We start from the raw sequence: 12,888 nt of genomic DNA, 5'->3' as shown, positions 1-12,888 counted from the left end.
TCATTGCTTCTTGGATTGTAGGACAATCAACGCCGTCTTCTTCTTCTTCTTTATTAACTTCATCAACATTAATTTCCATATTTTACACTTGTTCCACGTTTTCTTCATCACTTAAAACTTGAAATGTTTGTACCTGATCGTCTACTGAAATGTAGGAGTCAAGATCAGTTCAAAATTTTCTCTGGTTTACATTAAATTTGGGAGAAACTACAGTAAATTTAGCTTGACGAAAGCACTTACAAATTGTCACTGACGTAACCGCTCTTCACACATTGTCTAAAAACTGAACTGCAACAAGGATGGTAGTGTAAGGATGTAGTTCACAGATTCCCCATTGTCCATACAAAAAATCGTCCTTTTCAAAAGCTGTTTCCGATAATGGCACTTTAAACTTTTTATGACTTCTTGGTCCATAGGCTGCAAGACACTCGTGCAGTTGGCTGGTAAGAAAACTAGGTTGATATTGGTCAAATTAAGCTTGGGATAAGATGCACAGTTGTTAATTAAGGTAAGAATTTTTCTTTTTTTTTTTTGAAGAAAGTTGCTTGTCCCTCTTTTTCAATTCTTCTTCAAAAATAGCAGAAGTCATCCACGCTTTCTTGTTGGCTGTGTAGTTTGCAGGCTGTGTTTGTAATGTTTTTGAATCCTCTAGGATGTAAACTTTTCCCAATAACCAAAAGCTTCCTTTTCTCTGTACCTATCATGTTTGCAAAACGAAAGCGTGACTCTTTATTTTGAAAGCTTTCCACCGACACATTTTTTATTTTTGAAATTTAAAGTTTTATCTGGCATTAATTTGTAAAAGGCACCAGTTTCATCGCCATTGAAGATATCTTCATCCTTGTATGGTTGCCTTAGTTGTAGCCATGTGTTTTGTAACCAATCACCTGTCACGTTCTCGTCCACACATTTTGCATTTCCAACAATTTTCGCGAAGAAAATTGAGTACCAGGCTTTAAACCGATCTAGCCAGCCATTAGAGCATGTGAAATCTTCACCAAACAGTTTTCCGAACTGTAGCTTTCTCCTTTAAATGTGGCCCGGACATAGGAATATCAGAACTGCAACACTGCTTGAACCATTTGAGTAGAGCTGAATCTACATCACCACGAATGCACTTCCTAATCTTTTTAACATTTTCTCTCTCCTCATTAAAGGCTTTTAAAATGTTGTCCTTGTTTTTTAGAATTGAGCCGACAGTCGAATTAACAAGCTAAAATTGCCGACATGCATCAGCAATTTTTCGACCACTTTCAAACGCTATAACACGTACTTTATCTTTAATAGGCAAAGCCCAAAAATTGACGTGACAACCGAGATGACGTAACTATCGAGGCCGTAATATCAGCATATAAGAAGTATTTATGGAGAAATATATAAAGAAGCCTCTAAAACTATTTGCATGTTTTTTTCTATTTATATTTGCAGAACTTTTTCGCCTTTAAATATAACGATTTTTAAAATATTCTTCCAAATAAGTGAAGGTGAGCAAAGTGGTGATGAGGCTTTAAATTTAAATTAAACAAAACGTGTGTGATATATCGTCGAAATTTTTTTATTCGTTTAAAAGGCATCTCGATGTCTAGATCAGTTAAGTGATCCGAGAGCTCAGGAGACTGAGTTATTCACTTAAAATTATCGGCGATAAATATTTGTATTTGTACTCTTTATTTTGTACCATTGTGTAGATTTTGTAAAGATGTAAATAACCATTCATCACTACCTGCAAAAACAGAAAATGTATTGGAAAATCAAAGAAGTGTACAAGTTCCCTTGTGAGGACGGCGACAAGTTATACATAGGACAAACCGATCAAAGAATACAAGTTAGACCAGACAAACATCGAAATGCCATCGAAATCAAAGAGAAGACCTCATCCCTAGCATAATAATAGATAAAAGTGACATGAGATTAGCTGTGAATTTTGTTCTGCAAGTATGGAGGGTAAAAGATGGACAAAGCAAACAACAGAATGGAGAATAGTGACTGGGTGACACGATGTTAACCGTACAGCTGTAGTTGTGGATTGGATAGGAAGCAAACATGGAAACGTGGATCTTGTAGCTGCATCTTTACATTCGAGGTTGATACTCAGAAAATAAATGAATGGTACGAGTAGATACTCGATTTAGAAGAAGATAGAGATAAAATTAACTTCAAGAAGTCATCGTGGAAGAATTTATGACAAGACATATGTGTAGGAGATTAATATTGTTATGACATATATAAACCTATGAAAAAATGCACTTTGAGAAGCCAACCCTACATATGAATAACGATAACAATGAGATGATCATAATGAATTTTTACAATGTATCATACTCAGGCCACACTTTACAAATAATCACCCACCTACATAATCTTTCCGGCCTTTATGTTTGTTTCTTGTAATTTGGTGTGAAGAATACAATCTCGAAGTGGATGTCGCATTCGAATTATAAAAATGCGATTGGTTTCTTGTTTCTAAACGTTTTAAATGTTCATCGTGTGTGATAGAATCCGAGAATCAGAAACCTTTCACCTACAATAGTAAAGCCAGGGTCACCACGGTCGTATATAAAATATGTCCGAAAGTGTAGAGACCACATGTTACCAGTTTCGACAAACCCAGACATTTAGCCTGCAGAGATTTTATAGTGTGGTAGCTAATCTTCTATCACATTCTAAAGTATAATCATTTTTGTATACTGTTAATAGACGTAGATTTTTTTAAAGACATCATTATTATTCCGACACTAAATCCTTAGAATCTTTAAGTATTCCGCTAAATATTTAGAATGGATGATAAAACACAGACTAGAATGGTGGCCATACCAAAAAATTACTATTGGAGCAAATGGAGCCTTGAGAAATCCTATTTTCAGGAAAACTTGTGGAGTAGGTAATGCCATTTAATTTTACTTGAATTTTGGTCCCAATAAAAATCAGCCAGCAGTTTTTGATTAAGTAAAAATGATTCATGAATTTCAAATATTACTAGGTTGTGGAAAATGGATCTGCCTGTACGAAAACAACTTTTACGGAATATTAATTTCAAGTTTTCTAAACTGCTACATTGGTCTAACTATTTATATACTTTCTTTTTCCAACATCCTTGATTTCTTGTTAAAGACTCCTTTAACCAGATAGAAGATGAGGTCTCCCGATTATAATCCACCAAGAAAAAAAGCCTTACCAACAAATTAAACCGTTTGATTTTGCAAAAACAACATACAAGTACCTCAACACTTATGCATAATTAAAAGTGAAACTGGAACAAACCATGAAGTGGAGATATCCAGGAGTGGCTAGTATACCTGTTGAATACAAAGCACGTGGTGTTCGTGTGTATTAAGGTATAAAAAAATTGCTTGTTAAAAGCTTAAATTTTTATTTTAAGAAGATCTTTTCGGAAATAAATCATTCCATCATCAGTTAAATAAAAAGTTGTTAAAAAACATTGTATGGCCACTTAAAAAAACTTTCGAAGGACATCCGTATTAAAATATAATCCTCATGGTTTTATCAAGGTAAATGCAATAGACTTAACTTATTGATTATTAAAAACTGAAGATGGGGGCATCTTACATGACCCCCTGTAGCTGGTGAAGTTTTTTCGACTTACATTACCTCTGATCTGTTCTGGAGTCTTGGGCTAACTGATAACTAATACAGTTAGCCCAAGACTCCAGAACAGATCAGAGGTAATGTAAGTCGAAAAAACTTCACCAGCTACAGGGGGTCATGTAAGATGCCCCCATCTTCTGTATTAGTTATCAGTTAGCCCAAGACTCCAGAACAGATCAGAGGTAATGTAAGTCGAAAAAACTTCACCAGCTACAGGGGGTCATGTAAGATGCCCCCATCTTCAGTTTTTAATAATCAATAAGTTAAGTCTATTTCATTTACCTTGATAAAACCATGAGGATTATATTTTAATACGGATGTCCTTCGAAAGTTTTTTTAAGTGGCCATACAATGTTTTTTAACAACTTTTTATTTAACTGATGATGGAATGATTTATTTCCGAAAAGATCTTCTTAAAATAAAAATTTAAGCTTTTAACAAGCAATTTTTTTATACCTTAATACACACGAACACCACGTACTTATGCATAAGTTTTCAGTTTCCAATTTTATCCTAGAGTTTTAAATCTAATTAACACTATACTTCTACAATTGAAGACATTAAAATTTCCTTCAATTCACACAACACATTTTAAGTTCCTTTTTAATCATCGCCAAAGATAGGATGAACACTCTTGACAAAAGTGGCATTTATAAATTAAAATGTGATGATTGTGATGCCTCTTATGTAGGGGAAACCATTCGAAAGTTATCTACTAGAATCACAGAATATTTGAAAAGATCAAACTCTTCAAATTTTGGTCACCATTCATTATCCAGTAAACATAATTTTAATATTAATTCTGATTCATCTATTTTACATGACATTAGTAGAAAGAAACACTACTTGGAGTTGGATTTCTTGGAAGATTTGGAAATTACAAGGGAAACAAATTAAAACTCACTGCCTTAATACTCATATTTAATTTATTTATTCGAGCATTCTTCTATATGTCACTTAATTATTTTTATTTTAATACTTTTGAGTGACTTTTAATTTTCATTTTTTATCATCTGTTTTTTTTTGTGTAACATACTTTACTGATTCATTTTTATTCAATTCGTTTATTTATTTATTTAATTCTAAGCATCAGATGGTGACATACGAAGACCAATTCTAAAATTTGGTCAACAATGCCCCCAACTATTTCCAAGCCCAGATAATAATCACAATCAATGAATTTACGAATGTTTATTTTTCCTTTTTTTAGTGCCTTTCTTCCACTTTAAAGATTACATCTTCAGATTACAAGAATCATTATATTTTTGCGCTTATTTTATGAACTTACAGTGTGGACTTGACGGGTATAATGAAAGTCTTTCTAAGAAGCTCTCAAGTGACTGCCGTTATAGTCGAAGGAAAAGCATCTAAATTTAACGTTAACAGCAAAATACTGGTTCCATGTAAACATTCATCATTTATGCTGGAATTTAACACTTCTTTAAAACCGACAAATAGTTATTAATGAATATGTATAAATATATTTTAAAATTAGTCAAATCCAATAATTGTGATATATTAATAGCGCTGTAGGCTGCGTATGCCCTTGGCTTCTGGCGGCCTTAACCCCTTGCTGCATGATTTTGTTTGGTTTATAAAATAATTAGGTGTTTATAAAATAGTTAAAAATAATGAGCCTCAAGTGGTCTGAAAATATAATGATGAAATTTTTGGAGTTGTATAGATGATAGATGTGGAGATGATAGATTGTACACGATACACTTCGCTGACGACCAAGCCATTCTAGCTGAAGACGAGAGTGATGTAGGCTACATGCTTAGAAAACTGGAAGATAAGTATACCAAATGGGGCCTCACAATTAATATACAAAAAACTGAGTACTTAGATGTAGGAGAAAAACCAGAAAGCCTACAAATCGAAATGGGAACTATAAAACCAACAGAAAATTTCAAATACTTGGGAGTCCAAATAACATCAAAAGCAGGAAGTAGCGAAGAAATACACTCCAGGATTGGCCAAGCAAGATCAGCTACCAGACAGCTACACGGACTATTATGGAATAAAAAAATAACAAAAGAAAATAAAAGAAGAATCTATAAAACAATAATAGAAAGTATTGGGCTGTACGGCGCCGAACTCTGGGAAATAAACCAAAGAAACAAATCAAAAATTGAGGCCATGGAAATGAATTACTGGAGACGATGTTGCCAGCTCACTAGACTTGATAGGGTGAGAAACGAAGATATTCGGAGAGAAATGGAAATCGATCTAGACATAATAGACACAATCGAAGCCAAAAGACTTAACTGGTATGGACACCTTCAGAGAATGCCTGAAAATAGATGGCCAAAAAAAAATAGAAGAATGGACTCCGCCAACTAGAAGAAAACGAGGTAGACCAAGACGATCCTGGAGAGACGATGTCGACGATGCAATGACCGCCAGAGATTTAACAACTGAAGATTGCTTCGACAGAAAACGCTGGAAATTAGGATGCGAGAAGCGGCGCCAGCTGTAGAAGACTCGCTTGTTATATTATATATATTTTTGGAGTTGTATCAAAAGTATGATTGTCTGTGGGACCACCGAACTGATAAATACAGAAATAGAGATGCACGCGAATATACTTTGGTTTGCATTGTCAAGGAAATGGAAATTCCTGGTGTTACTATTGCTGATCTAAAAAACAAAATTTAAATTATTAGAACAATGTATAAAAAAGAACATTCATTAGTATGCAAATCGATACATAGTGGCATGGCAAGAGATGGATTGTACGTGCCAAAGTTGTTTTGGTATAAAAAGAGCGGATATATTCTTACATGGTGTTACTAATAGCATTAATAGAGTAGAGTAGAGGAACTGTGGACAAAATGTAAAAACATAATAACTGAGAAAGCAACAAAAATATTGGGGAAAACCAAACCAGTTAAAGAAAACGAATGGTTTGACAAGGAGTGCCAAGAAGCAACAGATAACAAAAACAGGGCATACCTAAAGACAAATCAAGCTGGATGCACAATAAGAGCAAAGGAAGAATACCGCACCCTAAGAAGAGAAGAAAAACGATTACATAGAAGAAAAAAAAGACAATTTGAGCAAAAGCAATTGGAAAGCACAGAATGGCTAAGAAATGAAGATGAAACTTGAAAGTTCTACAGAAATCTAAACAAAATGTGCAAAGAGTTTAAGCCAAGAATAAGGAGCTGTAAGGATGTAGAAGGAAACATCCTAAATGATACGGCCTCAATCCTAAACAGATGGGTTGAATTTTTCGATGCAAAATTTAATGGCCATCATATCGAAGAAGCAGATAACACCCTAGTAAATCGAAATGATTGGAATCCTTTCAACCCAAACGAAAGACCACCTACCATCGAAAACGTTGCCCGAGTCATTAAAAAGCTTAAAAATAATAAATCACCAGGAATTGATCAAATTTTCAGTGAGCTCTAGAAGAATGGTGGCGATGCCCTACTACAGACACTGCATAAGCTTTTACTTCTTGTTTGGCATAATGAGACTATGCCTTGTGAATGGTCTCAAGGCGTGATATGCCCGTTACATAAAAAAGGTGACCAGCTCCAGTGTGACAATTATAGAGGTATAACCCTGTTAATAACTGCTTACAAAATACTAGCAAATATTCTCTACGAAAGGCTGCAAGTTTACACACTGGGCATAGTTGGTAAATATCAAGCTGGATTCACTCCAGAAAAATCAACAATTGACCAGATTCATTCAATAAGACAGATTCTCGAGAACACATTAGAATTCAATATTGAAACCCATCACCTTACGGCTTCCTAAATTAACGTGCAAATTAACTGGACCATTCGCTTCAGTACTTTGTGTTCTCGAATAACCCGCTATAATGCACCTGGTATTTAGATCTTCAGTATCAAAAAAGCCTGTTGATGTATATTTTTCACCCGAACTCATTTTTAACCACTTATGTAATGCTAAAGCTGCTTTAACGATTTTGTCCACCTTATTAATTGAAACCGCTATAGGTCGTTCAAATACTCTGAATCTAGAAACCAAAATTCCAAATGCATTCTCAATGCGACGAGCTCTTGATAGTTGAAGATTTTCTGTTTCCTAGATAAATGAGTACTTCTTCCAAAGGGTTTTAAAATTAAGGTCTTAAGGGAAAAGCATCGTCAGCTACAAATACTCCTCTTTTTGGAAAATGTACCGTATTCCTAACATCTTTTAATGCTGTATTCAACGAAGATTTTGCAAAAACAGCAGCATAATTTGCCCGTCCATTTGTTCCAAAATTACGATATAACTGCCTTTGTAATTAAAATACTCTGATCCACCATGAGGCGTATGTCGTATTATAATATGTTTTCCAGCTTTTATATTTCCAGCTTCCATAACAGTTTGGAAAATTCCATCGCAAATAATATTCTCTTTCCATTGTTCTTCATTTTGTGGTATCTGTAAAAAAATATTTATCACAATTTGCTGCATATTTAATTCACCTTGTACTATAATGAAATATTTTGATAAAGTTCTGTTTCTCTTTTAGAATTCAACACATGATGAAACTAAAAGCGAAACCATCAAAAATAAAGGAGAAACAGAAACAGAAAATGTGTTTCCTGCATCTATTACTAATTGCAATAATAATACCCAGAAAGAAGCGATTCATGTAGAAAACACAAAAACTGTCAAATCGTCTACTACAAATCAATCAAAGATAACAAATGTCTTTCGTGCTCCTCAAAATCGCAAAAGAAATATATTAGAAAATTAAAATATTTCAAATATAAGCGCAGCAATTGATAAACTAGATGATGTAGTGCAAAAAATACACGTAATGTTGATGATGAATACGACATATTTGCCATATATATTGCTATCCAGCTAAGACATATACTTGTTTATGATGCTATCATCTGTCAGATACAAATTCTATAAAACCATAGTACGACAAAAGCGATTGCAGCTGTTATCAGTGAGACAATCCGAATATCATATAAGTCCATCATCAGTGTGTCCACTTTCTGCATCTTATCACCACACAATTTCATCACCACCGTTTTCATCTTCTGAGTATTATTCATCTCCATCACCAGTACTATCAAACAACATGGACCTAGAACATTCCTCGTGTTCATTTTTATATGAATCATGCAAGAGATAAATACGAAGAGAATTTTTAGGAGTCATCTGATGTACTTACTGCAGCTCTAATAGTTGTCTTAGACTTAGAATAGACTAAATTTTATATTACCTACTTTTGTTATAATATATAATAAAATCTTGTAATGAATCGTATATTTCCGTACATACTTCTCCCAAAAATTTAAAATGGTGTTTTTAGGTACTCGGTATATGGAAGCGTTGCGAACAAATCACCCGTAGCTAAATATCTTAAAGTAATTTGCAGCTTTAATCTTGGTGAGATTGATTGTCGCATCACTGTATCTTGTTTTTTTTATGACACCCTGCACTTTTGACAGCAGCTCGTCAAATTTTTCTTCAAACATTCCAAAGTAATTTCTAAACCTTTCTTTATCCTCTACTGCTAGCTCCTTCAACAACGTTTCTGATGCTCCTAAACTATTTCGTATTAGAATCCACTGTCTCGCCCAAAAACGACGTTTCTTACAACTTTTGTTCATATTATTAGCAATTCTTTTAGTTCTTCTTTTAACAAAACAGCAATACTTTGTACACATTCACGAACAACCTCATTCGACGCCATTTTTACATTAAACCGTGGATTCAATGTAAAATAAAACAGTAAAAAATCAACACTACCAAAATTAGCTAAAAGAAATAAAAAAAAGATCAACTTCGTCAAGCAGCACCGATTTGCAACCTGCATCTCCACCTTATATGGATTCCGACAATTCTGAAGAGTTTTGGCATTAGTTTGAAGATGATAATAACATTAAAGATGTTAACCAAAGTAACTCCTAATTTTTGGGTACTAGTCAGATATTGCACCAAAAAACTAATAAAGCATTTTGTTGGAATGGCTACAGAGTCATGCGATGATGGTTGGACAGTAAAATTCACACGATTTACAAGAAATACATAGATCGGATACATAAATTGATTATCTGAAGAAGATACATAATTAAGAACAATAACTAATGACATTAGAACCTAGAAGTTAATACAAATTCGCGCAACTGCTAAAATATGGAGCAAAAAGAGTGATAATCTTCTATGGAGGTAATAATTCGTCAACAAACAAGCAGAATTGCTGATAGCGAGGACGAAGAAGATTATTTCTAGAAAACCTTTAATTTAATATATTCGAAGTTCGATAAAATCGAAAAGATAAATTAGTTTTGAAAGTATCTGCAAACGTGAACTAATTTTTACAATCGTAGACATGATAGAAATTCGATAGTTGACATCACATGCCGTGGTTGGACGTTGTATCGTTTACATACGTAACAAAATAGGAGGAGGGTCCGTTTTTATGCATTTTTCTTTTATATCCTCGTAATTAGTCAATTACTGTAAACGTCTGGCACGAGTTTTTAAACATTTGTTTTCTGACAAAATGTATTAATATAAAACAAACACTTTTAATATGGAAAATTAAGTTTTTATCACAGCAACATGTCGCCGAGAAAAAAAATAACAAGCGGATATGAAAAAAGTGTTTGTTTAATTTTCATGTACTTTTATAACATGAATTCACATCAAGTAATGGTCCATGTTATTGGATTCTATTTTATATAAATGATCAGAAGAAAATATCAAATCCCTACAACAAAAACCATTAACGGACATAAATGTTTTTTCTTGTACATTCTTCTGAATAGGCAAAGTATTTGGTCGATCGTCAGTATATTCTAAAGAATCATTAGAGAGTCCCATTGGTGATTTGCTTGAGCAATTTTTACTGTTTTGTTTAGCGCCATTGTATCAATATTTTTACCCCATTTTATTCGTATTTTTTTTTATTCATGTTTTAACCACCTCTATTTTGCACTGCCTTCCTTCCATATTATACACTATTACCGGCTATTTTTCTAATATTTCTATACTTGTTGCTCTCAGTTTTATTTACCTACGGTAGACTTACCGAGTACCGGGGACCTTATGTTTTTTTTTGTGGAAATAACATACTTTTTAAACATGTATAAGAAATATAAGTTTAACAATTAAAAAGTACAAATGTTTATATACAGCACTTAAACACAATATTATAAAATGGAAACACAGCAAAAATTTTGATTAATAAAAAAAAATGTAGTTCGGAAATTTTTTTTTTATTATTACAAAAATTAGGCTATTTACATCAAGACGATATTTTACATCACATTGAATTAATTTAAACTAATTTTAATATTTAATTGGCCATCCCTTGTTTTTAATAACTAGTTCACATCTTTTGGGCATGGAATTTATTAATTTTTGCAGTTCCTCCATGGAAATACCAAGCGTGGATTAGAGATTCGATTAATTTCGTTTTATTTGTGGGTTTGCTTTTGGAAATGATGTTTGATATCCTTTGCCACGAATTCTCGATGGGATTGAGGTCCGGGGATTGCGCTGGCCAGTCCATCCTATCAATTTCATTACTCTTCATCCAAGCTTTAACCAATTTTGCTCTATAGTAAGGAGCATTATCATCCTGAAAAATAAATTTTTTTTCGCCAAACAGGTCTTTTCCACTACGCAGCATCTTATTCTGTAGTACCTCAATGTATTTGGTAGCATTCATCATCCCGGAGACAACGTGTAGGCGACCAATTCCTCGAGCGGACATGCAACCCCATATCATAACGTAGGTTGGAAGTTTAATTGTGGGAAGAACACATTTTAGAGAAAATTCTTCACCAGGAAATCTTCTGACGTAGGCATTTCCAGTATGACTATTAATATTGAAAGTGGATTCATCACTAAACAGTACACTCTGCCACTGCTCTGCTGTCCAGATTCGATGTTCCTTGGTCCATTTCAAACGGTGCAATCTTTACTTTTCTGAAAGCAGTAGTTTCTTCAGTGCCTTACATCCTCTAAGTCCAAAACTAAGCAGTCTTTTTCTCACTGTGAAAGTGCACACGTTTACACCTGTAGATTCAGACTACAGCTTCGTCAATTGGGTGGAATTAAGGCTTCTGTCTGCCAAACTTGTTCTTCTTAACGCAGCATTTTTCCTTGTTCAGCATACTTCTTAATGACTCTAATTACTGTAGATTGATTACAGTTTACTGCGGATGTTATTTCGCGACTAGATTGGTCGTTTTTATGGTGAAAAATAATTTCAAAACGCTTTCCGTCCGATAATTTAGTTTGTTTGGTCTGGGACGACATTTTGATCTTTTTATCAAAAATCAAAGATTCAATTTAATAGTACTGTCATTAAGATTCAATTTAATAGTACTTTAACGACTTAATAATCACCTTTTCATTTTCTCGGATTATGGGAAATCACTTCAATCAGATTATTTTATTCTTTTCTGTAGAATTTTGAGCTAGTAATTAAAAAAACATTAGTCAAGTATACCGATAATACTAATTACAAGCACAAACTTAAAATGAATTAGCGAAAATATACAAAAAACTTGTGTTAAACCTCAAAAACTATAAGGCGCTTAGGTGATGCAGGACTTTTTAACACCAATGTATCATAAAAAGTACTAAGTGATTAAGTGATGGATTCTACCATTACTTGATGGAAATTCATTTTTTGTAACAATAAACACTGAAAACTTTTGTTTTCAACACTTTCACAAAATTTATTTTTAATTATTATCACTACAGCTGTTACAACAGGGGATGTATTACTTGAAAAAATTAAACAACTTTTCAGTATCTGCCTTCACAGCGCCAATATTCCAACAGACTGGAACAACGCTACTACGATTCTATTACACAAATCAGGAGACAAAGCAAATTTAGAGAATTACAGACCGATTAGCCTCCTCAGCCATATATATAAGTCGTTTACGCAAATACTAGTTAAGAGAATGGAAAGAAAATTAGAGACTTATCAACCAAGGGAACAGGCAGGATTCCGAAAAAGTTACGGAACAAATGACCATCTACAAAGTATAAAAAGCCTAGTAGAGAAAGCAGTGGAATACAATAAACCTCTAGTTCTAATATTTATCGATTTTCACTAAGCCTTTGACACAGTTGAGCTAAGCAAAATATTACAGACGCTTAAAGAATGCAGGCTAGATTATAGATATACTAAATTATTATACAAAATATACCTGCAGGCAACAACCACTGTCAGATTACATACTAACAGTAATCGCATAAAAATAGAACGGGGGTTTACACAAGGAGACCCAATGTCACCTAAACTTTTTAATACGGTGCTAGATCATGCTT

General features: G+C 33.6%; 1 pseudogene; it reads left to right on the top strand.

The window, feature by feature from the left end:
- The first annotated feature begins 6,116 nt into the window (after nucleotides 1-6,116).
- Nucleotides 6,117-8,722, top strand: LOC140440944 (uncharacterized; annotated as a pseudogene).
- The last annotated feature ends 4,166 nt before the right edge of the window (nucleotides 8,723-12,888 follow it).

The sequence above is a fragment of the Diabrotica undecimpunctata genome, chromosome 5 (assembly GCF_040954645.1).
Source record: "Diabrotica undecimpunctata isolate CICGRU chromosome 5, icDiaUnde3, whole genome shotgun sequence".
NCBI lineage: Eukaryota > Metazoa > Arthropoda > Insecta > Coleoptera > Chrysomelidae > Diabrotica > Diabrotica undecimpunctata.
Note: the sequence above shows the minus strand (reverse complement) of the source record. Positions and strands in the feature narration are given on the sequence as shown.